The sequence below is a fragment of the Aulonocara stuartgranti genome (genome assembly GCF_965226115.1).
Source record: "Aulonocara stuartgranti genome assembly, chromosome: 3".
NCBI lineage: Eukaryota > Metazoa > Chordata > Actinopteri > Cichliformes > Cichlidae > Aulonocara > Aulonocara stuartgranti.
Genome location: NC_138941.1, coordinates 8058379 through 8082100, shown reverse-complemented (window position 1 = coordinate 8082100; position 23722 = coordinate 8058379). Strand labels below are relative to the sequence as shown.

The window sequence follows — 23722 nt, the reverse complement described above, 5'->3', positions numbered from 1 at the left end:
CAAGTAAATGACTCTTACCCTAGAAACACAAGTGAGTGGAATGGTCCTGCAGTTAACCTCGCCAATAATGCTCCCTGTATCCCTGTTGGTGTTATTTGGCTCAATATTGGATTCATGAACAAGAACTTTTACCAGCGTTTTGCCATAATACCAGATTTGTCCTCTCCTTTCATTCTGGGAATGGATTTTATGGCAAGAGCTTCTGTTTCTATTCACATTCCCACTAGACGAGTCTACATTGAGGACATCCCCTGCCCACTCGCAGACAATGAAGAGGACCTTCAAAATGATTACTCACATTCACCTGGAACACTGATGTCTTTGGACTTGGTTCGCTCTGACTTAACAGCCAAACTGTCTGAAGCAAGTCTCTCAGAGAACAACAAGGATGCTTTACTAAATCTGCTCAGCAAGTTTAGCTCCTTGTTTGATGGTCAACTTGGTCGAACGGCTCTCACTGAGCACGCCATAGAGACTGGCAATGCAACACCTGTCAATCTCCCACCCTATTGCACGTCACCTGCTAAGAAACGTGTGATTGAAGAACAAGTGCAACAAATGTTGAAGGACAACATCTTTGAACCTTCCACAAGCCCTTGGGCAGCTCCTGTAGTCATTGTAAATAGAGCGGCCATGGAACCAAGGTTTTGTGTGGACTTTCGAGGGCTCAACCAAGTTACCCGAAAAGACTCTTATCCCCTGCCTCGTGTAGATGAGTCTTTGGACTTTCTGGCAAGAGGAAAGTTTGTCTCGACATTGGACTTAGCGCGAGGCTATTGGCAGGTTGCTGTAGCAGAGGACTCGAAGCCTAAAACTGCCTTCATCTCTCACTGCGGTCTCTTCCAGTTTCGGGTGCTGCCCTTTGGGCTCTGCAACGCACCTGCAACTTTTCAGAGACTCATGAACTGTGTGCTTGCTGGCCTCATTTACAAAACGTGCGCAGTCTACCTGGATGACATTGTTATCGCCTCACCTACCTTTGAACAGCACTTAGTGGATCTTGAGGAGGTGCTGGGCAGACTCCAGGCTGCTGGCTTGTCATTGAAGCTCAAAAAGTGCCAATTCTGCCTCGATGAATTCACCTTTCTCGGGTACCGCATCACATCATCAGGTGTTAAGCCCGATCCGGACAAAGTAAAGGCGGTTAAGGAGTTTGATACCCCAACCTCAGTGAAACACGTCCGTCAGTTCCTTGGCTTGACTGGCTATTATCGACGCTTCATTCAGAATTATGCCCGCCATGCCGAACCTCTTCACGCCATCACCAGAAAGGACAATGCTTTCCACTGGGACGACAGCTGTCGAAGGGCCATGGACACTTTGAAGGATCATGTCACATCAGCCCCGATCCTGTCATTTCCAGACTTCAACCGTCCCTTTTCCATTCACGCCGATGCATGTGACATTGGTCTTGGGGCAGTGTTGATGCAAAAGGATGACAAGGGTCGTGAGTACGTTGTGGCTTTTGCTAGTCGCTCCCTTCACAAAGCTGAACTCCCCTACTGCACTTCAGAGAAGGAGTGCCTCGCTGTGATATGGGCTCTGGAACACTTCCGCCCATATGTTGAAGGTGTTCATGTTACTATCTTCACTGACCACAACAGAGACTGTTGTGGTCAGTGAAGATAGGTGGCTCATGTCTCGTCAAAACCCAACGGGCCGACTTGCCCGCTGGTCACTTCGTTTGCAGGACTTTGATTTCACAATAGTGCACAAACCTGGTGCACAGAACAAAGTTCCCGACGCACTGTCACGCAACCCTTTGCCTCTGACCTGTGACAGGCCGACTGATCTTTTACCAGATCATGCTGTTATGGGCAGCCTGGACATTCGTACTCTGCCCCCCGTCATTCTGGCTGACCGTTCACAATTCAGACAGCTGCAGTTAGACGATCATGTCACAGGTCCACTCCTCAGAGACATTGAAGCAGACTCTCTGAACAGCTCGGACAATGCCACCTTGTTACAGTATGTTGTGTATGACTCTCTTTTGTATCACAGAGAACCCAAGTCCACATGTGCTTTGCACCCTTTGAAAGAGCTGAAACTGTTTGCCCCTACTTCCATGAGAGGCACCTTGCTGGACTATTACCATGACCACCCCACAGCAGGTCACTTGGGTGTTTCTAAGACATTGGCTAGACTGCGTTTTAGGTTTTTCTGGCCCAAAATGGCAGCTGATGTGAAACGCTATGTGATTTCATGCTCAGTGTGCCAACTCACCAAGCCAAGTCAGAAAAAAGCAGCCGGTCTTATGGTTCCCATTGTCCCCCAGAAACCCTGGGAGTATGTGGGTGTGGATTTTGTTGGGCCACTTCCCCGCACCCCCACTGGTAATGCTTATTTGATCGTGTTTGTTGACTATTTGACTAAATGGGTTGAAGCCAGTGCTGTCAAAGAAGCTACATCTCAGGTAGCAGCTGGTAAATTCGTCACTGACATTTTTGCTAGGCATGGTACACCCACTTACCTCATTTCTGACAGAGGGTCTCCTTTTGTGAGTGAGCTTTTTGAACATGTTGTTTCTGCCTTAGGCTCAGTGCACAGACTCACTACGGCATATCACCCTCAGACAAATGCTACTGAACGCGTCAACCGGACTCTGAAAACTGCAATCCGCGCTTATGTAGGTGATAAGCACACATCATGGGACAAGTTTCTCCCTCAGATTTGCTTTGCTCTGCGCACCGCCCCCCATGACAGTACAGGTATGACTCCTGCCATGATGCTTTATGGTCGTGAGTTAGACACCCCGCTTGACCTTATCACTCAGCCTTCTACAGCAGGTGTTGATGAACCGGGTGTGCCTTACCCTGAGACTCTGAGAGCCTCCCTGCAGGAAGCTCACGACCACGCCAAAGCAGCTTTGGACTATAGCCATGACAGACAAAAACATTACTATGACTTGAGACATCGACATGCCACGTTTCGTGTTGGTGACCTTGTGAGAGTTAAGACGCACCCCAGGTCAGACGCTCAGTCTAACTTTACTGCTAAACTTGTACCACTGTTTCAGGGACCATTGTGTGTATCTCAGAGACTCAGTGATATTAATTACAGGCTCACTTGGGTGGACTCCGGTGTGGATGCAGATGTTTATCATGTTGTGAACATGCAACCGTTCCATACCTGGGACTCTCTCACTTGCCCCAGAGTTACGTCTGGCTGGAGCAACAAAAGATGGACTAATGATTTTCACACAAACAGGCTTGATCTGAAGTGAAATGTTCTGGTTAAACCTGTTTGACGCTGTCTTGTTGCATTGCTACTTTGAGTCATGATATGTAGATGTTTCTGTTTGCTCTACTTAATCCAGTTTTATGGCTCTTTCGTGCGTTAAGGTTTGTGGAGCAGGGAAATTATTTTACTGCTATTGTTAAATAATTGTCATCAGTACCATTGCATTAATAATATAATCTGGAGTTGATATTGCATTCAGGGGTTAAACAGTGTGTCTTTCAGAAAGGCTAAAAGTAACAGGACAGGAAACAGGCTTGCAGAGAGTTTGCAGAAGCAGGAAGTTATTTTGAGCAGCAGGCTAAGACGAGGCTTTAACAATGTAACAGATAGCTTTAAGAAGGCCTTAAGCAGTTATGACTATTTTATACACAATGCATATCTGTGCTTATTAAAGAGTTGGAGCTCGGTCAATTAATTGGGGGTCGGAAGCTTTGTTCGGCGCGATGTTCGGACAATCTATTGTGCAAGTGACTTGGAGCCATAGAAGGAATTGCAATACATGCTTACAAAACACTTATATATCAGATCATTTTATATTAAGCTTTTAAGTAGAGGTTCTTGGTTAAAACATTTATTTAGTAGAAGACATACACATAGTCTCAGTGAGCCTCTGGTCTGGTAAAAGGTCAGAAGTGCAACAGGTGAATTGAGAAAGAGCATTTGAGGACGAGACACAGACAGTAGGTGAAGAGGTGACACAAAGAGCATGTGAGGTCGTGACACACACACACATGAGTTAAATTTATTTAGAGGAGAGATTAGTCATGTCTGGTTGTAACTGCAAAAGTGTCTCGGTAAAAGAGGAACCGTCCTTGTTGTCTCGGCAAGAAAGAGGAACAATCTACTTTAAGATAAGAACGGAAAGTACCAGCCATGAAAATAGAAGATGATCTTCTGGGTGAAAAGCCATTGTTGGTGTTGATCTGATCTATGTATAAAATGTATCTGTGACGCATGAAGGGGCGTCAGTAAATAAACCCTGATGCTATAAAATATCTGTTCATGCTTTGATTAAGTCGAGGACTACTGGCTGTCTGCGTACAGAGTGTCTTCCCACACGTGTGTTCATTAAAATCATTGTTGGACCAAGACCTTCTGGACCATGGGTGGTTTGTACTCTCCCTCCTCAATTTTGAACCTTAACATTTGGGGGCTTCGTCCGGTGGTTGAGGAGGGAGGATTGGAGGTTTAGATGGAGAAATTTGGTGGTCTCTGAGGTGGTCTGACGGGCAGACATGAATTCCAGTGGTCGAAGTGAGTGGGCATAAGCCGGCTTATCCAAAAGGTAAGGCACTACCTGTTGAATTATTTCCAAAGTGTGCCAAATTGGATATGATAAAATTTAAGTCTACTCACTGAAGTTACTGGTGGATGTCTGTTTTGATTTTGATGAAAAATCTCATGAGTTGAAGCAGTTAGAGTTCTGCTAAGAAGAAAGAAGAAATGAAAGCAGTGAAGTCTGCTAAAGCAGTTTGAGTCTGCCAGGAAAAGTTTAAATATTGGGTTGAAGTCCCAAAGAAATTGAGTTAGAGTCTCAAGTAGTTTGGTAGGGAATTGGTTATTGTGTTGGTTAGAGTCCAAATTTGGTCATAAGAGTGGACCTGAGCGGTCATTTTGTGAGTTGGAGTCTCCATTGACCACTAGGTTGCACCTGCCTCAGTCATACACTTTGTTGGGTGTTGATTGTTGTTTCAAAGTATTATAAATTATTCTAGAACGGCAGTTCGAGTCTGCTAGGAAGCGCAGAGCCCGGAGGTTACGCTCCCTCCTTGTCGTGGACGCGCGACATTGACCTGTCGGCGAACAGGGTTAGTTCAGTTTGGCTTAACTGTGGGGTACAGGGCATCCTGGAATTAAGCTAGGAGTTAGAGTCTCCTTACCGTTTGGAACGGTACCTGCGCTTTTTTGGTCAGAAGAAGTTGGACTTCGGGCGTGTAACTTTAACTTAAAACTTCAGGGTAAGCCTTGGCTGGGAAACGCCAAAAAATAGAGCTTCAGGCAAAGTTTGGGTTGGTTGACGCTTTTAAATTGAGTTAGGGATTTTAGAGATGAGGCCAGAAACAGTTAAAGTCTTGATACTGGTTAATTGGTCGCAAAAAACTCAGGGAGTTTATCCGCTGGGCGGTTATTTTAAATTTGTCTAAATTGTGTAGGCGCTAAAGCTGACAGATCTGACAGTGGTTGTAAATATAAGACGTCGTTGTAATATAGAATAAGAAAATTTGGTGTGAGAGATCTCTGTGTGTCGAGTCAGTAATGCACTGACTGCCTGCTGCTATTTTTAGACGGTGTGTGTGTGAGTGAAAATGCAAATTAGTAAGCAGTGAACTGTTTAAGCCACAGTTGGTTTTACAAATACTGCTGCAAACATTGTTGAGTGTGTGTTTAAAATGCCATTTATGTTTATTAGAGGACTATAAATAAAGTTTTGAGTTGCCGTAGGGGAGGTATAGTAATTGACTGAGTTTGGATGTAGATATATAAATATATTGAGTGCACTGTATATACTTAAGACTAACACATTACTTGCAGTAGTAACTTTTCTCCAGCAATAGTTGCTGGTGTGTTTTATTTTTTCAATTTCTTGTGTGTGCGGTGAGAATTAATGGAGGTTTCAATTTTTCGTTTGTTTGTTTTTGACTTGCTCTTTTTGATTATGACAAGCATGTCTAAAATACTCTTAGGAAAGTGTGTTTTGAGTTATATTCCTCAACTCTAGTCACACTTTAAGTGTGTGAATGCGGTGACTAGAAGGTTTTGAATGATGAATAAAGGTGTGAGAGGTATTTCTTTGGTGATGTCAAGTAGGATGTTTTAAAGTTTGAAAGTGTTTTTAATTTAAGAGATGCATGAGTGATGTTATAAGAGTTTAGTTTATTTAAAAGGTGTGTGTGAGAGGATTATGAAATCATTGTGTGAATGATGCTACATTTTAGATCAAAAGTTAGTAGAATTAGAGAGGGTTTGTAGATTGTAAATACAAAATAAGTTTGATTAGCCTGGAGAAACAGCAAAGCAGCTTGAGCTGCTCTGAGCAGCTGCGTGCTGTGTGTGTGTAACAGGAAATGGTGTGGGTGACAGGAAGTTTGCATGCCCATATAAGGTGACGAGTGAGCACCCAGAGAGAGAAACAGATGAGTTAAACTCTAGGCAGATTAAGTATGGAGGTTTTGAGAAAAGAAATGAAAAGGATATTAATTGTATGTTTTAGTGTGTCAACACAGATTACAGATAAATAAAGGTGGACTTCTCTCAACCTGGAATTTTGAGTACGGCGCCAAAACCACTAGAGTAGCATAATTGGGAGAAAACAGGCCAGATTTTGGCTTAAAATTTTACAGCTTGACCTCGCACTTGTCCCCATCCTGAGAAGAAGCTCAAAGGACAGTTAATCTCCTGATGGAGACCGACAGAACATCGTGGACTTGAGAAGAATTAATAGCAGGCAAAAGACAGTGCAACGGAAACCACACTGACGACACCAGCAGCAGCATGTAAGGAACCACGAGGTGGAAACATGTACTGTAAATTACAGGCTGGGCAGTTGAACAGTGGGATAATGAACGGTGGTAAAGCACTGGACACTGATTGTCAGATTTGCCATGCTTGGAGTAATCTTGAAAGAGATGACTGAGAGGATCAACAGAAAAGAAGAAACCACGTGATGAACCATGCACGGTGGACAGCAGGCTGGTAAGAACAGTGTGACATGACTGTTTAAAGGCACTGAATGTGGTATTTTGCCAGGCTGGGACTTGATCCAAAAGGAAAATACTGAAGAGAAACAGAGAAGAAACAGACTGTGTTTGCTGGAATTCAAGACAACAAAAGGACACTGAGAGAAGAGGACAGTGACCAGTGAAAGGTGAAGCCGGACGAGTTCGACTGTGAGAATACAGGGTGTAATTGGACTGAAAGTGAAGCTTGAACTCATGATGGTTTAGAGATGTCCACCGTCACAAACAAAGAGGTAAACAAGAATAGAAAACACACATAGACAAAGTGTTACATGTGAAATGATTTCTGGAAAGAATCAGAAGTGAGATAATTTTGAATTAAGAGATCAGTGTAAAGATGCATTAATTAAACCTGATTATAACATACAGAGGCAATGAAGAAAGCAGCTTACACTCACTGAACATTAACAAAATACATAGGAAAAGCAATGAAGACCTGCTTACACGTATATACATGACATAAGTTGGGATTTCTGACCAGAGAGAGGGAAACGGGTAGTTTAAGTACTTATGATAATAATGAAAATGTCTCAGTTGTGTTTCTTTAGGGGCTAAACAGACCTGGATCAATTCTCCCCATGCAGCGGTCGGAAGAAACCTGTAGGTTAACTTGACTGGACATGCCAAGGCAAGTTTCTGGTTGAATTGTTCACAGCGCCATGTCTCCATAAACCTGACAAGTGGGCCCTAACTTCTGGCTGAGGAGCAGGAATGCTGTTAATACGGTGGGAACTTAGAATTTGGGTTAGCAGATTTGGGAAAGAAACTGACGGCTTAAGTGGAGAATTGTGCAGGAGTCTGACACACTGCAAAAGCAACATATGCAAATTCACATACACAAGCAGAAAATGCATTAACCTTATGAAGACAAGACAAGCTCATGGGGATTAATGCATAGATACAGATTAAACTTGGCTAAGAACACAAACATATGCAATGAAGAACAGCTTGCTATTTTGTATGAATGATACAATGGTGTGAATGTTTAATAAAATACATTTGTGTTTGTAATTGAGGAATAGAAGAAGCCATATGACAAAGGGAGTGAGTTATGTAAACAAAAAGTGATTAAAGTAGTTTTAAAAGAGTGACTTAGGAGTGCTCTCGTACTGAGTGATCAAGTAGTGATCACTGTAGAAAGAAATAAAATAATTTAATAAGGTGGTAATGTTTAAACATATGTTTCTGTTGTTACAGCAACTCATTGAGAGATGACTCAGTATGCAAATTAGTTGGAGTGAGTGGTGACGAAGGAACTTCCTGTATGTGTGTGACTGAGGAAGTGACTTTCAGGAGAGGAAGCACGGCAGACAAGAGGAGTGCAGATTTGGGTAGGAAATAATTTATAGTTTAGTGATTATACGTTGTTGTAAGGGGGGTTATGTTTTATGCTGAATTGAAGTATGTTACAGAGCATAAGGGGGTGATTTTTGTGTGCAAATTGTGTGGTTTTAATGAGACTTTCGGTGTATTGAGGAGGTGAAATTATGTGGTGGCAAGACTTGTGTGTTTAAGGTTGTTGAGGTTGTTGTGGTGATGGGTTGATTTTGTCAGTTAGGTTTGGGTTGGTGTTTTTGTTTTTAATAGAGGGAGTTTTAGGAAACATGGACATGTCTAAAAATTGGGCCCATTATTTTGTAACAGTGCACTTAAAGAAAACCTGTCAGGTGATTTTGTTTTGTTTTTATGAGCTAACAATCAGCTCTATTTTTCCATTTCTGTTTTAAGCAGGCCTGCAACAGTGAATAACGGCGCTGAAAATTCTCGGGAAGAGCAAATATAAGGCGGCTTTCCAGATTACAATTGGCTGAGGAAAAGCTACCTGGGGACAATTCAGGTCGTAAGTCCCTGTAAAAAGGATTTTATGCGAGTCAATCCAGTCCAAAAGCATAAAGAAATATTTTCCTATGGAAAATAAAAATGACTGAGCTCAATTTGCTGAGGGTGGAGAATCTGACGCGGGAAGCTCCACTATCAGCAAATACATGGTGTGAATGTGTGAGTGAATGTGAGGATGAATAAATGTGGACAAACAATTTGCTTTTACCAGAGAAAATTTCTGTTTTGTTTTGTTGACTGGGGTTAGATTATGGGATTATAGTATATTGTTGGGAGAATGCCAAATGCTAAAGGGGAAATATTTTTTGATGTAACTCAGTTACCATTAATTGAAGAAACACATGACTGATAACTGTTCTGTTTTAAGTTTATTTTTATGACATAGATTGGATCATGAGTGGGGAAACTGAGCATTTTTAAGTTTTGTATAGTATCTTGACACATGAAATGTATCAAGATAAAGGGGGTTTAGGGTTTAATAATTTAATTGTTTAATAATTTAGGATCATTTTAGGACTTTTGGGGTTTTTGATCATTTGGATATGGTAAAACTGAAACTGTTATTTTTAAGTTAAGGTTAAAGGATTAAAGTGAACTTGTCACGGTTTGCGAGGCAAGCCGTGTGGAGTTGTAGAAAAGGACCCAAAAGGCGGCAGCTCTGGTGCAGGTGAATATTTATTTACAAGGTTGGGCACAAAACAGCACTGGTGGAAAAACAAGAAACCGGAAACCTAAACTGGGTAAGCTAATAACACAAACCAGAAACGAGCATGCAGGGAGGTCCGGGGAAATACACAAGGGACGCAGGGAGACCGAGGGGAAACAACACAGACGAACCAGCAACTACCATAACAGAAGACACAACTTAAATACACCCAGAGAACACAGGGAGATTACACACAGGTGGGGAACACAGGTGACACTGATAAACATAACGAGACAGGGCAGGAGTGAACACAACATTACGCATACTGACGAGAGACTGTCAAAGTAAAACAGGAAGTACACAGAGGTTCAGACAGGAGGAGAGAAAGCACGGGGAGAACACAGACATAACAGGCTGGGGGAAAACATGGAATAAACACAAAGAGAGACGAGAGCTCATAAATACACAGAGGGGCACAAGGGGGTAAGAGTCACAAAGGGAAAAACACTTAGGGAACACCACAACAGGACACCTCAGAAAACCTGGCCTAAATAAGGAGCGAAAATACAAGGAACCAAGAATACTGGGCCAACATGGCCCAGGACCATGACAGAACTGAATCCTGTTTAGAAGATACAATGCCGGTTTTTCAAAGCTGTGAATAATTCTTAGAGGGAAAATTAGTGGGGGTTGAAGGGGTAGAACAGCTTTGAGTTCTTTTTGATTTCTAGAAGTAGTGGTTATAATGTAGGCTTACACAGACAGATATTACACAGAAACACACATGACAGTATTGATTCCAGGCAAAAGGCCTCAAATTCATTTAGCTTTTTGACTGAACTTAAAGAAGGACCAAAGAGGAAGGAAAGCATATATTTTGGTTAAGTCTGATAAACTAGAATTAGAAGGTATTGTTACATTAAAAGGAGCAAAATGAAATAAAAAGGCTATACCAAAAACGGGTTATAACATAGGAAATGTGAGGTTAAAATGAAGTTAACACATAGGAGTTGTTTCAAGGCAGCATTTAGCTATGATGAAATGTATACAGGAGTAATTGCTTATATGCTTAAACTGAATTGATTAAAGTGGTTGTTTTCTTTTGGATCTTTTAGAGTAGAGGAACTTGCAGCAGCGACAATTTGTGCACAGGATGTTGATGATCAGATAAGGGAAAAATAGAGCGAGCAACCGGACGTAAAAGCAGGGCTTAAAGAGTTTTAAGGTGATGAGTAACGTTGAAGAATATATATATAAATACAAGTCAATAAGTTAAGAGCATAATTAGGATCATGCTTTTGATTAAAGAGTCCCAGATAGGATAAGTTAGGGAGATGCAGGAAAAGGTGTTTTGTTTCCTTTGCAGAAGATCTCAGCGACCACAGGAGGGGCGAGGATCCTGGAGATCTCGAGGCCTGCTGACCCACCAGAGAGGGACCGAGAAAACCAAAGCTTACACATGGAGTGTTCTCGAATGGGAGCTGGTTGAGCCAGAGGACGGCTAGAGAGGGTTTGAGCGAGGACACAATGTATTGCGACCTCTGGTGTTCCAGAGGTCGAGAGAGGGAGTGTGGAGCAGGGAAATTATTTTACTGCTATTGTTAAATAATTGTCATCAGTACCATTCCATTAATAATATAATCTGGAGTTGATATTGCATTCAGGGGTTAAACCGTGTGTCTTTCAGAAAGGCTAAAAGTAACAGGACAGGAAACAGGCTTGCAGAGAGTTTGCAGAAGCAGGAAGTTATTTTGAGCAGCAGGCTAAGACGAGGCTTTAACAATGTAACAGACAGCTTTAAGAAGGCCTTAAGCAGTTATGACTATTTTATACACAATGCATATCTGTGCTTATTAAAGAGTTGGAGCTCGGTCAATTAATTGGGGGTCGGAAGCTTTGTTCGGCGCGATGTTCGGACAATCTATTGTGCAAGTGACTTGGAGCCATAGAAGGAATTGCAATACATGCTTACAAAACACTTGTATATCAGATCATTTTATATTAAGCTTTTAAGTAGAGGTTCTTGGTTAAAACATTTATTTAGTAGAAGACATACACATAGTCTCAGTGAGCCTCTGGTCTGGTAAAAGGTCAGAAGTGCAACAGGTGAATTGAGAAAGAGCATTTGAGGACGAGACACAGACAGTAGGTGAAGAGGTGACACAAAGAGCATGTGAGGTCGTGACACACACACACATGAGTTAAATTTATTTAGAGGAGAGATTAGTCATGTCTGGTTGTAACTGCAAAAGTGTCTCGGTAAAAGAGGAACCGTCCTTGTTGTCTCGGCAAGAAAGAGGAACAATCTACTTTAAGATAAGAACGGAAAGTACCAGCCATGAAAATAGAAGATGATCTTCTGGGTGAAAAGCCATTGTTGGTGTTGATCTGATCTATGTATAAAATGTATCTGTGACGCATGAAGGGGCGTCAGTAAATAAACCCTGATGCTATAAAATATCTGTTCATGCTTTGATTAAGTCGAGGACTACTGGCTGTCTGCGTACAGAGTGTCTTCCCACACGTGTGTTCATTAAAATCATTGTTGGACCAAGACCTTCTGGACCATGGGTGGTTTGTACTCTCCCTCCTCAATTTTGAACCTTAACAGGTTCATTCTTGGCATTTACTTAGAAAAAAAAAAGAACAAAAAAAAAGTGAAAAAAAACTAAGAAAACTGATTTTCCACTGTACATATTCGTCTTATTTTCACCAATTTCATTTTTAAATGGTCTTTTGCCCTGTGTGTGTGCACCAATCTTAGCTGTAACCTCTATGTATAGGGTACTGTTAGGTGTGGTGTGTGCTTTTTCAGCTGTGTACGGCTGAGGACAGCCTTTTTCTCACCAGGGGGGGACTATGTAACAGTTGCTATTGTAATGCAGTGTATCACCACATGGCGGCGCCTCCTGTCTCACGACTGGTGTCACCCCCTTTTTGTTCTTCTTCGCACTCCTCCTGTAATGGATGCTCCCGTGTGTACGCGGACTAGTGTGCTCTTTAGTAATGTGTGGTAGAGGTAGCACTTTTATTTTTGATATTGTAAATAAATGAGTACTTTTTGGAAAGTCAGAAGCTGTTGCTCATTCGCTATCCACCTGCACACCTCCGCGGCTGGCTTCATCTCCACTGCACGTTACAATATGTTGATTTTTTTTCGCCTACTCATATCATCATTTTTTTACTCCTGGTTCTGTATGTTCATGTTCTGTTCTTTTGTAAACTTCATCTGTTTGTATGTTGTATACTCATTGTGTTTCAATAAAGTTCGATTTAAAAAAAGGTACGTTCTAAACGAAGCTTCAGACGTCACTGATCACGTGACTCTGGCCAAACGAATCAAGCCTCGACACGGTGCTTCTGAAGCAGCGCGTTGATCTTTCTGACACACGCACCGGAGCGTCAGCTTCAAGCGGACCATCACTACGTCTCACATCTAAAGGTGTCAAGGTAACTTTGAACTGAGTTCAGTCAATCTGGAGTTTTTCCAAGTTTTCTGTTGCTCTCTGTGAGAGAAGAGCGTTAAAGGCGGGGCTCTCCAGAGTCCAGCAAAACCGGAAACCACAGCTGGGTGTGTGTAAGTGTGCAAACCAATAGAATGCATCGTGGTGGGGGGGCATCACGGGCAAGAAAAAAATAAAATAATCGGTCGTACCCATGCTTCCCCGACGTCATGCCAGCGCATATTGGGAAATTCGTAGGCACCGATCGGTTTTCTATCAGCCATTTGCTGGGAGTAAGGGCGCCCTCCGTTTGCGAGGTGCGCCTGCTGCTGGCGGCACAGGGAGGAGAGGGCGGGGCGGCGGGGAGTCTCTGGCTGGCTGGAGCGGCATCTAATAACCAACTTGCAAAACAAAATAAAAACAACACAACAAACAGATATTATGATACAGACTTATAATCTGCACCGATGTTTTTTCTAAATTCTATAACGTGAGCGCGAGAGCCCTCGGTGCGCCTGCGCGCTGCTGAAGTCAAAGTAAACTTTATTGTCATCTCCGCTACAGACAGTCCAGCATATAGAGAGACGAGACGACGAGGCTGCAGTTACAGCGGTGCAAGTAAACAAACAATAAATATAAGAAGAGTAAGAAAATAAATCTACACTTTAGGACTCGGGGTAAAGGATCAATAACAATTTAAATTTATAATTTACAGTTTGATGATTTAAAGTCTCACACAACCCGTCAAAAGGGGCGGGGCCGGCTGCTTCCAAGTAGAGCACATTTCATTTATAATGATGTAAATCCAAGCCCATCATGGATTCACGATCTGAATCCTGGGTTGTGTGAAATCCCAGAAATCAACCTTAGACAAAGTGAATCTGTGAACTAAGGTGTAGGTCTGTTAGGTTAATTGTGCTGATCCTCGGGTTGGGGGATTTGTGTTTGTACTGGGGCGCAAAATTCAAACCAATGGAAGATGGACAATAAAAGTTCAAAGCCATCAGGTGCTCAGGTTAGAAAAAAGAGAAAAGATGCAGGTAAGCAGACGTGTGATTGGATAATGGCAGCTCATCCTGAACCAATCAGACTAAACTCCAAACAATACATTATGTTACAGATTTTATTATTAATTAGTCATTGTTACTTGTTGATTTGTCCTTTTCTCATTGTGTGACGAATTATGACGACTGTTTGGTAGCTGTTATTGTCTCTCTCTCTCTCTTCATGTGTGTTTCTCTGGTGAAACAATAGTTTTGTGTTAATGTTAGGGCTGCACGATTTTGTATAAAATGAGAATCACGATTTTTTGGCTTAGAATTGAGATCATGATTCTCTCATAACAATAAATAAACATAAAACAACAAATGTCTCTCGTTTTGTTGTTGCAGCAAAATGTTGTCCTGCTTGAAATTCCGTCTCCACCGTTGCTCGACGCTGCGTGTACAGAGCAGGTAGTGCAACAATAGAAAAATAGTTGCGGGACGGCACTGTGTAGCGTTTCTCTAGGGTGTTGATCGTTTTCCTAAATCCCTCGTTTTGCACAGTGTTGATGGAGCCATATCTTTGGTCAGGTGATAAGTGATAGCCTCCGTAATGTCTTTGTGCCTGCGGGAGTTCGACGTGTATAGGGAAGCGCTGTATAAGGTTCCATTATTGATGTTTGGGTGGTTGACCGGGACGGATTTTCTCCTGTCACTTTCTCGTCATCCCTGACGTGCTCTCCGTTGTTTTTTCCCTGCTAATTTTAGCATCACACGGCACAGCTTCTGTATCACGTGGTATAAGGCTCCGCCCTTGTCATCTGTTGAGCAGGAAGAGTGAGCGCTTGTTTTCATGCAGAGTACGTCCCGGATCAAAATGTGAAGTTTTACAAATCACCACTTCTTTAGTGAATATCATTTCAGTCTCAGACAATCTCGTTTCTCTTACAGAGGTTGAATGCAACTTCTGCGGATGGCGGTACCACACAGTGTGCGTGGACTTCCCCTGCACAGAAGGCAACTACAAATGCTGTGAATGCTAAATAAACAGAAAAAAATGATCCCTGTTGTCTTTGCTTGATGATTGGTTTGAGTCTTGACAATCCACATTGCTGGCGTTGCATCTTTCAATGCCAGCAATGGCAGGTATCAGTGCTCAAACCTTTTGTGTTTGTTTCCAACAAGTTGCCCACCTCGGGAAACAAACATGTGTTCTTTTACTTGTCAGATGAACATATGAGACAATTTGACTCTTCAGTGCAGTGTGGAGCCTAACAAAGATCTGTTTTGTGTCCCAGCTGATCAGCAGGAGGAGGAGAGTCTGACGGAGCAGCAGAGGAACATTTTCAGCTACTTGGACTCAGCTCAGCCACTACAGAGGAAACAATGAGCTCAACACAGAAGGTGACAGACAGAGCAGGACCATATGACCAAAGATATTTATCACCATATACATTTGAACATTTGCCATAACGATGTAGCTGACGATAGAATTGACAGCAGACAAAATACTTTACAGCTGCACAACTTTATTAAAAACCCATCAATGTATTTTCACTGAAACAAGCAGCTGTTGCTTATGTGCATTAAAGTTATATAAAAATGTAACAGTGCAAATGCAAATTCCTCGCTGACAGTTCAACCAAAAGGCGTTTCCAGTGGAAACTGGCCGACACATCCTGAGCATAACCATGTATAATATCCACTAAACTTCAGAAGAGGTTATACAGTCGTGGCCAAAAGGTTTGAGAATTGCATAAATATTGGAACCTGGAGAAGTTGCTGCTTAAGTTTTCATAATACAGATTTGTACTTTATTTCAAATTGAACCTTTAAAGGGGCATTTCTGGACTTTTAAAGACCAGTATGTTCCTATAGACCAAATATTTAAAGACCAAAAATGTTCTTCTCTCTTCTCTCTCCTTGTTCTCTCTCTATTTCTGAGAGTGTATCATGTAACACTATAGATCAACTTAGCTCAGAATATATAAAGCATATAAACAGTTACAGCAATATGATGCAACAAACACAGCAGCTACTGATCCAAAATACTCAAAGCTTCATAGAACTGAAACCAACATTTATTTTAGCTCCATTCTGCTGCTGATACAGACTTTAGGTTTCTGAACATTAAACTTGTTGCTGCCTTTCATAGTGTGTAACTTGAAGGCCCTGAGTACTTTCTCCCACACTGAAAACACTGGGATGATCACATTATTTGAACATTACCTAATAAGACTGATTCAGCACAGACAGTTATGTTAAACTTTCCTAGCAGTCCTTCACAAACAGGGAACAGTCTGTCTCTCCATCTGTCAGCTGCTGCTGGCTCTTCCTCCTCCTCTTCCTCACACACTGCTGAGTTTGTCCTGGTGGATCATCAGGGGTGCAAAGCCTCACAGATGATGTGCAGCAGTGGCTCCCTCAGTCTGTCCTCACTCTGGACACTTGCAGTCGTCACACATGGAAATCAAATGTGTGATAAGCTGCAGGATTCAAACACAAGTGTAACTTATAAACACATGTTCATACTTTTATTCCACAATCAGAGAGAAAGAAACAGAGAGAGAGTGCAGGACAGACAGACAGGTGACAGTCTCAGGTGTACACACTGCTACACAACAGCACAGAGAAGCAGGATTTAGTGTTTGTGTTATTACGAGTGTAAACAAGAAGAGTTCCAGATGGTGCAGTGGACACATGTGTGACTGCTGTGATTAAAGCATCTTTCTTTCAGCTTAACGAGTGAACCGTCAGCTCGTTCAAACACACGTTAAAGTGCGTTTGGCTCGACACCAGCGAACAGAGGCAGCAATATAACACAGCTAACATTAACAGTGCAGTGAATCCTGCTTGTGCCGTGATGTTCAGGACTGCAAACCGAGCAGCATCACTGACTTTCAGCTTGTTGTGTTTGTGGATATATGACTGACTTTAATTATCCACAAAATCATCACATTCTCTGTCAGATTAAGGTCGACTATTGAACGGCGTATATTTTAAAGGCTTTAAAACCAAGTTAACGCTGAAAGTACAAACATCACTAATGTCACATAACTCTGCCGACAAGGCATAGCTATGGCTATGAAATGCTCTTTGTGTATCACTTCTTCATTATGAAAGATGTCATTAATGCACTAGTAATGTCTCATCTGGAGTATTGTTCAATCATTTGGTCAGCAGCTAATGAGACAGATCTTAACAGACTTCAGTTAGTCCAGAATAAGGCGTCCAGATTAGTGTGAAGATGTTCATACTATACTAATATTGATAAAATGCATAATAACCTTTCTTGGCTTCCTGTACAGGCTAAAATATTCTATGGCTTACTTGTAGTTCTAAAGAAAGCAATTCTGTTAAACACACCACATTTATTCTGCTCAGCTGCAGTATCCAGATGAAATACATCATCATATTACACAGTTTTCAACAAACTGCAATTTAGTAAATGCTCGAGTTAAAAGTAACGTTTTGTAAAACTGTTACATTTAGAACAACTTTTAAGTGGAATAAGTTGCCTTAAAAAATTAGAGAATTATTCAAAACTTCAATGAACACTTAAAAGCCAATTTACAGAGCTTTTAGTTGTTGTAAATATTGTAAGACACGATTTGTTTTTGAAATTTGTGTAATGTGCCTCAATGTTATTGATATTCATCATCAACATCATCAACTTTATTTATAAAGCACTTTAAAACAACCACAGCTACACAAAGTGCTCTACATTGGAACTGTAAAATAAAATTACATGAGATATAAATAAAACACAAATAAAAGAAGAGTGAAATCATTAATTAAATAACTACTTCAATTAAAAAAGAAACTAAGTCTCACCGAGGTTAAAAGCCAAGGAATAAAAGTGGGTTTTAAGACGTGATTTAAAAGTGGACAGTGAAGAGGCCTCTCTAACATGCATGGCCAAATGATTCCATAACTTTGGAGCCACAATAGAGAAGGCCCCGCCCACACTGAGCTTCCTCCTGGATCTCGGTACCTCCAGGAGCAGCTGGTCAGCTGACCTGAGAGACCGACAGGGTGTGTGGAGATGAAGTTAAAAAGTTTAGAGCCAACCAAGCTTTAATGTCATCTAGACAAGTCAAGAGAGGTTTTATGGAGATGCCATCCATGTGTTTTAGTGTCAAATAAATTTGGCAGTCATCGGCATAACAATGAAATGAGATCCCATGCCTTCTAAGGATAGAACCCAGAGGCAATAGATACAGTGAAAAGAGCAGTGGCCCTAAAATTGAGCCCTGTGGGACGCCGCATGACAGAGGAGCAGAAGACGATTTGTAACCGAGAAGGCTGAAAGAGAAATATTATTATTATTATTATTATTATTGATTGCTTATATTTGAACAATTGTGAAACCTCACTGTGGCGCACTTCGCCCACAATGGATGCGCCTCAAGCGGTGTGAGAGGAAGCAGAAGAGGGGTAAGCGCGGTGGCATCCGAGCTAGGCTAGCGGCTAGCCCACACAAACCCGCCATCCCCTCTATCGTTCTGGCCAACGTACGCTCGCTAGAAAATAAACTGGACGACATCCGACTGCTACGTTCATCTCAAAGGAATGTAAAGGACTGCTGTGCTTTTGTGTTCACGGAAACATGGCTCAGCGACAGTGTCCCGGACCGCGCCATTCAGCTCGACCAGCTAACATGCTACCGTGCTGACAGAGTCATCGTCGCGGGAGGTAAGACCCGCGGGGGAGGACTTTGTGTTTACATCAATGATGCCTGGTGTCGCGATGCTGTTGCGGTCTGCAAACACTGCTCACCAGTGCTGGAGTTAATGGTTATTAAGTGCCGGCCATTCTATCTACCGAGGGAATATACAGCCATACTCCTGTGCGCTGTGTACATCCCTCCCTCCTCCAATGTCAACAACAGGAATGAGGCACTGAATGAACTGTACCAGCACATCAGTGAGCAGCAGACAGCCCATCCTGATGCTTTTCTCATCCTGGCTGGGGATTTCAATCATGCAGACTTAAAGTGCGTGTTTCCAAAAATACAACAACACATAGACTTTCCAACAAGGGGAAATAACACACTGGACTTTGTTTACACCACCCAGAGAGGAGCTTACAAAGCTTTTCCCCTCCCCCACCTCGGCGCCTCAGACCATATCACTGTCATGCTAATGCCTGCTTACAGACCGCTCGTTAAAGTGACCAAACCGGTTCGTAAGCGGATACAAGTGTGGCCAGAGGGGTCTTCAGAGGCTCTACAGGACTGCTTTAATACTACAGACTGGAACATGTTTAAGCAGGCTGCCACCTATAACAACACCACTGACCTCCAGGAGTACGCAGAGACTGTTACTGCCTACATCAACAAGTGTATTGAGGATGTAACAGTCACGAAAACCATAACTGTCCGGGCCAATCAAAAACCATGGATGACAGGAGAGGTCTACAGGCTGCTGAAAGCTCGGAATGTTGCCTTCAGAGTTGGAGACGAGGCAAGCCTGAGGACAGCTAGGGCCAACCTTTCCCGTGGCATCAGAGAGGCTAAGAGACAGTACTCCAGGAAAATATCTCATCACTTCAAAGACAGCAGAGACTCACGGAGCCTGTGGCGGGGCATTCAGACCATCACAGATTACAAGCCCCCACCACAGACCTGTGATAGCACTATCCCCCTGCTGAACGAGCTGAACACTTTCTTTGCTCGCTTTGAAGTCCAAAACAGCACCACTGCACAGAAGACCCCACCCCCTCCTGGTGACCAGGTGATGACTCTGTCACCGGACAGCGTGAGGAGATCCCTCAGCAGGATCAATGCACGTAAAGCTCCGGGTCCTGACAACATTCCTGGTCGTGTACTGAGAGACTGTGCAGTGGAACTCACTGATGTCTTCACAGACATCTTCAACATATCACTCATCCAGGCTGTCGTCCCCACATGTTTTAAAGCCACCACAATCATTCCGGTTCCAAAAAAGTCATCTCCCTCCTGCTTTAATGACTACCGTCCTGTTGCACTTACTCCCATCCTGATGAAGTGCTTCGAACGACTAGTCATGCAACACATCAAGACTGTCCTGCCCCCCTCCCTGGATCCCTTCCAGTTTGCCTATCGGCCCAACCGCTCAACCGATGATGCCATCTCCACTGCACTCCACTCGGCACTCACACACCTGGACAAAAATGACTCATATGTTCGAATGCTGTTCATAGATTTCAGTTCAGCATTCAACACCATAATCCCCCAACAGCTCATTCAAAAACTGGTCCAGCTGGGGCTCAACACCTCACTGTGCAACTGGCTGTTGGATTTCCTCACCGGAAGACCTCAAGCAGTACGGGTTGGCAGTAATACATCCAGCACCATCATTTTAAACACGGGGGCCCCGCAGGGATGTGTGCTGAGCCCCCTCCTCTTCACTCTGCTGACCCATGACTGCACTCCATCATACAGCTCCAACCTCTTCATCAAGTTTGCGGACGACACAACGGTGGTGGGTCTCATTAGCAACAGGGATGAGACCGACTACAGAAGTGAGGTGAGACGCCTGGCCACGTGGTGTGCTGACAACAATCTCTCTCTGAATGTGGAGAAGACGAAGGAGATTGTTGTGGACTTCAGGAGAATGCACACCCAACATGCTCCTCTGACCATTGACGGAGCGTCTGTGGAGAGAGTGAGCAGCACCAAGTTCTTGGGTGTGAACATCACAGAGGATCTCTCCTGGACGTACAACACCACAGCACTGGCCAAGAAATCACAGCAGCGTCTCTTCTTTCTCCGCAAACTAAGAAGAGCAGGAGCACCAGCCCCCATCATGTACACTTTCTACAGAGGCACCATCGAGAGCATCCTGTCGAGCTGCATCACTGTGTGGTTTGGAGCCTGCAATGCGTCCTGTCATAGAACCCTCCAACGCATAGTGAGAGCTGCAGAGAGGATCATTGGTGTCTCTCTCCCCTCCCTCCAGGACATTTACAGCACCCGTCTCACTAAAAAAGCCCTTTGCATAGCGGCTGATCCCACACACCCAATGCAAAGCTTCTTCAAGCTGCTGCCGTCGGGGAGGAGACTGCGGAGTCTCCAGGCCAGGACCAGCAGGCTGAAGGACAGCTTCATCCATCAGGCTGTCAGGAAGCTTAACTCCCTCCCGATTCTGCCCCCTCTCCCCTCTCTCCTCCACGGTCTCACTGAACTCTGTCACACACACACAAACACACACACTCTCTGACTCACTCACTGGCCTGCACCAGTTACCAGTCACTTTGTGGAGCATTGGACTGCCATTACCTCATAAGACTTTGTTGTTACACTTTCTCTTACCGTACACTACTAAATCTCCATTTGCACTATTTGCCTATTTGCACTACTCTGCCTGGCTTACACTCAATGTCACTTACCCATTATATTGTATATTGTATAGCTTTCTTGTTATATGTAAAATTGTATTTATTTAAATTTTTACTTTTTAATTATTTTACTTGCATTTTTTAAATCACTTTTATATTTAAATATATTTAAATGTTCATTTGCTATTTATCTAGGGATTGAAGAGTAACGCAATTTCTATTCTCCGTATGTCCTGTACATGTGGAAGAATCGACAAATAAAGTTGACTTTGACTTTGACTTTGACTTTGAAGAGTGAAATTATGTGGATATCTTGAATCCACTTTATTGTGTAATATTTTATGTGAGTATTTGACGGAAGACGAGCAACATCTGTTGTGGAAGCTAACGGGGTTCCTTTAGAATAAACAAACATAGGATTTATTATCACTGAATAATTCTGTATAAATCTATACAAATTATAGAAATATGTAATAGGAAACAACAAAATAATCTAAATTATAAAATAGTGTGTGTGTGTGTGTGTGTGTGTGTGTGTGTGTGTGTGTGTGTGTGTGTGTACAATCAGGAGGGATGGGCATGATTTTAGTGTTTGAACAGTCATGAATTATCTTTAACAGCAGGTTGGATGTAATGTGTTAGAACTACCAGCAGGTGGCGATAAGAGACCTTTAAGGTGTTTGGTGCCACGCTCCACCTTCAGGTTTAAAACTAGTGTTAATGGAGTTTGAAGGTTGAGTTTGTTCCACGACTGCATTTCACTCACTGCCTCTGTTTGTATCTCTGTCACTGCAGGACCAACATGGAGCCAGAAGTCAGCGCTCTCAGGAGGCCGACAAACCTCACAGAAGAAAGGGAGAGACAAAACACACCTGTGACGAGTGTGGGAAGGGTTTTACTGTGAGGGCTAAACTAAAACAGCATCAGGTCATCCACACTGGAGAGAGACCGTTCAGCTGTGACATGTGTGGAAAGTCTTTTTCCTTGAAGGGTTACCTAAAAACACACCAACTCATCCACAGTGGAGTTAAAGCGTACAGCTGTGATCAGTGTGGCAGAGCTTTTACTCACAGTAGCAGCTTACAGAGGCATCTAGTTACCCACTCTGGAATTAAGCCATACAGCTGTGACGAGTGTGGGAAGGAGTTTACTCTGAAGGCTTCACTAAAACAGCATCAGGTCATCCACACTGGAGAGAGACCGTTCAGCTGTGACTTGTGTGGAAAGTCTTTTTCCTTGAAGGGTTCCCTAAAAAGACACCAACTCATCCACAGTGGAGTTAAAGCGTACAGCTGTGATCAGTGTGGCAGAGCTTTTACTCACAGTAGCAACTTACAGAGTCATCTAGTTACCCACTCTGGAATTAAGGCATACAGCTGTGACGAGTGTGGGATGGAGTTTACTCTGAAGGCTTCACTAAAACAGCATCAGGTCATCCACACTGGAGAGAGACCGTTCAGCTGTGACTTGTGTGGAAAGTCTTTTTCCTTGAAGGGTTCCCTAAAAACACACCAACTCATCCACAGTGGAGTTAAAGCGTACAGCTGTGATCAGTGTGGCAGAGCTTTTACTCGCAGTAGCCACTTACAGAGGCATCTAGTTACCCACTCTGGAATTAAGCCATACAGCTGTGACAAGTATGGGATGGAGTTTACTCTGAAGGCTTCACTAACACAGCATCAGGTCATCCACACTGGAGAGAGACCGTTCAGCTGTGACTTGTGTGGAAAGTCTTTTTCCTTGAAGGGTTACCTAAAAACACACCAACTCATCCACAGTGGAGTTAAAGCGTACAGCTGTGATCAGTGTGGCAGAGCTTTTACTCAAAGTAGCAGCTTACAGAGTCATCTAGTTACCCACTCTGGAATTAAGGCATACAGCTGTGACGAGTGTGGGATGGAGTTTACTCTGAAGGCTTCACTAAAACAGCATCAGGTCATCCACACTGGAGAGAGACCGTTCAGCTGTGACTTGTGTGGAAAGTCTTTTTCCTTGAAGGGTTACCTAAAAACACACCAACTCATCCACAGTGGAGTTAAAGCGTACAGCTGTGATCAGTGTGGCAGAGCTTTTACTCACAGTAGCAGCTTACAGAGGCATCTAGTTACCCACTCTGGAATTAAGCCATACAGCTGTGACATCTGTGGAAAAACTTTCAGCCAGAGAGGGAGCCGAAATACACACCTACGCATTCACACCAGACATGATGTGTACTGCTGTGAACAGTGTGGCAAATACTTTACAACAGACGCACAGTTACAACGACACATGTTTACCCACACTGAGGAGAGACCTTATCAATGTGACCTGTGTGAGAAGACTTTTAAATCTCCACGTCACCTGAGACAACACCAACAGATCCACACCAGAAAGAGACTCTACAAGTGCAGCTACTGTGAGGTATGTATTTATATTGTTATCTTGTCATTTTAGCCTGACTGTTTGGAACAACTCTGCTCATTAAACTGTGTTAGCATGTTAGCAATTCTACTGCATGGAAAAGCAGCTCTGAGT

The 23722-nt window shown here is 43.0% G+C and overlaps 1 protein-coding gene and 1 long non-coding RNA gene across 2 annotated transcripts in view; one reads left to right on the top strand and one right to left on the bottom strand.

Annotated features, from left to right (window-relative positions):
• The window catches only part of LOC309702393 (NACHT, LRR and PYD domains-containing protein 3-like), a 200764-nt gene that overhangs the window by 60814 nt on the left and 116228 nt on the right, over positions 1-23722 (bottom strand). The gene's annotated exons all lie outside the window — the stretch shown is intronic.
• On the top strand, positions 12122-22807 carry LOC309702468. Its single transcript, XR_014275526.1, has 3 exons — positions 12122-12912; positions 15187-15292; positions 22004-22807. It is a non-coding gene; the product is annotated as an uncharacterized lncRNA (long non-coding RNA).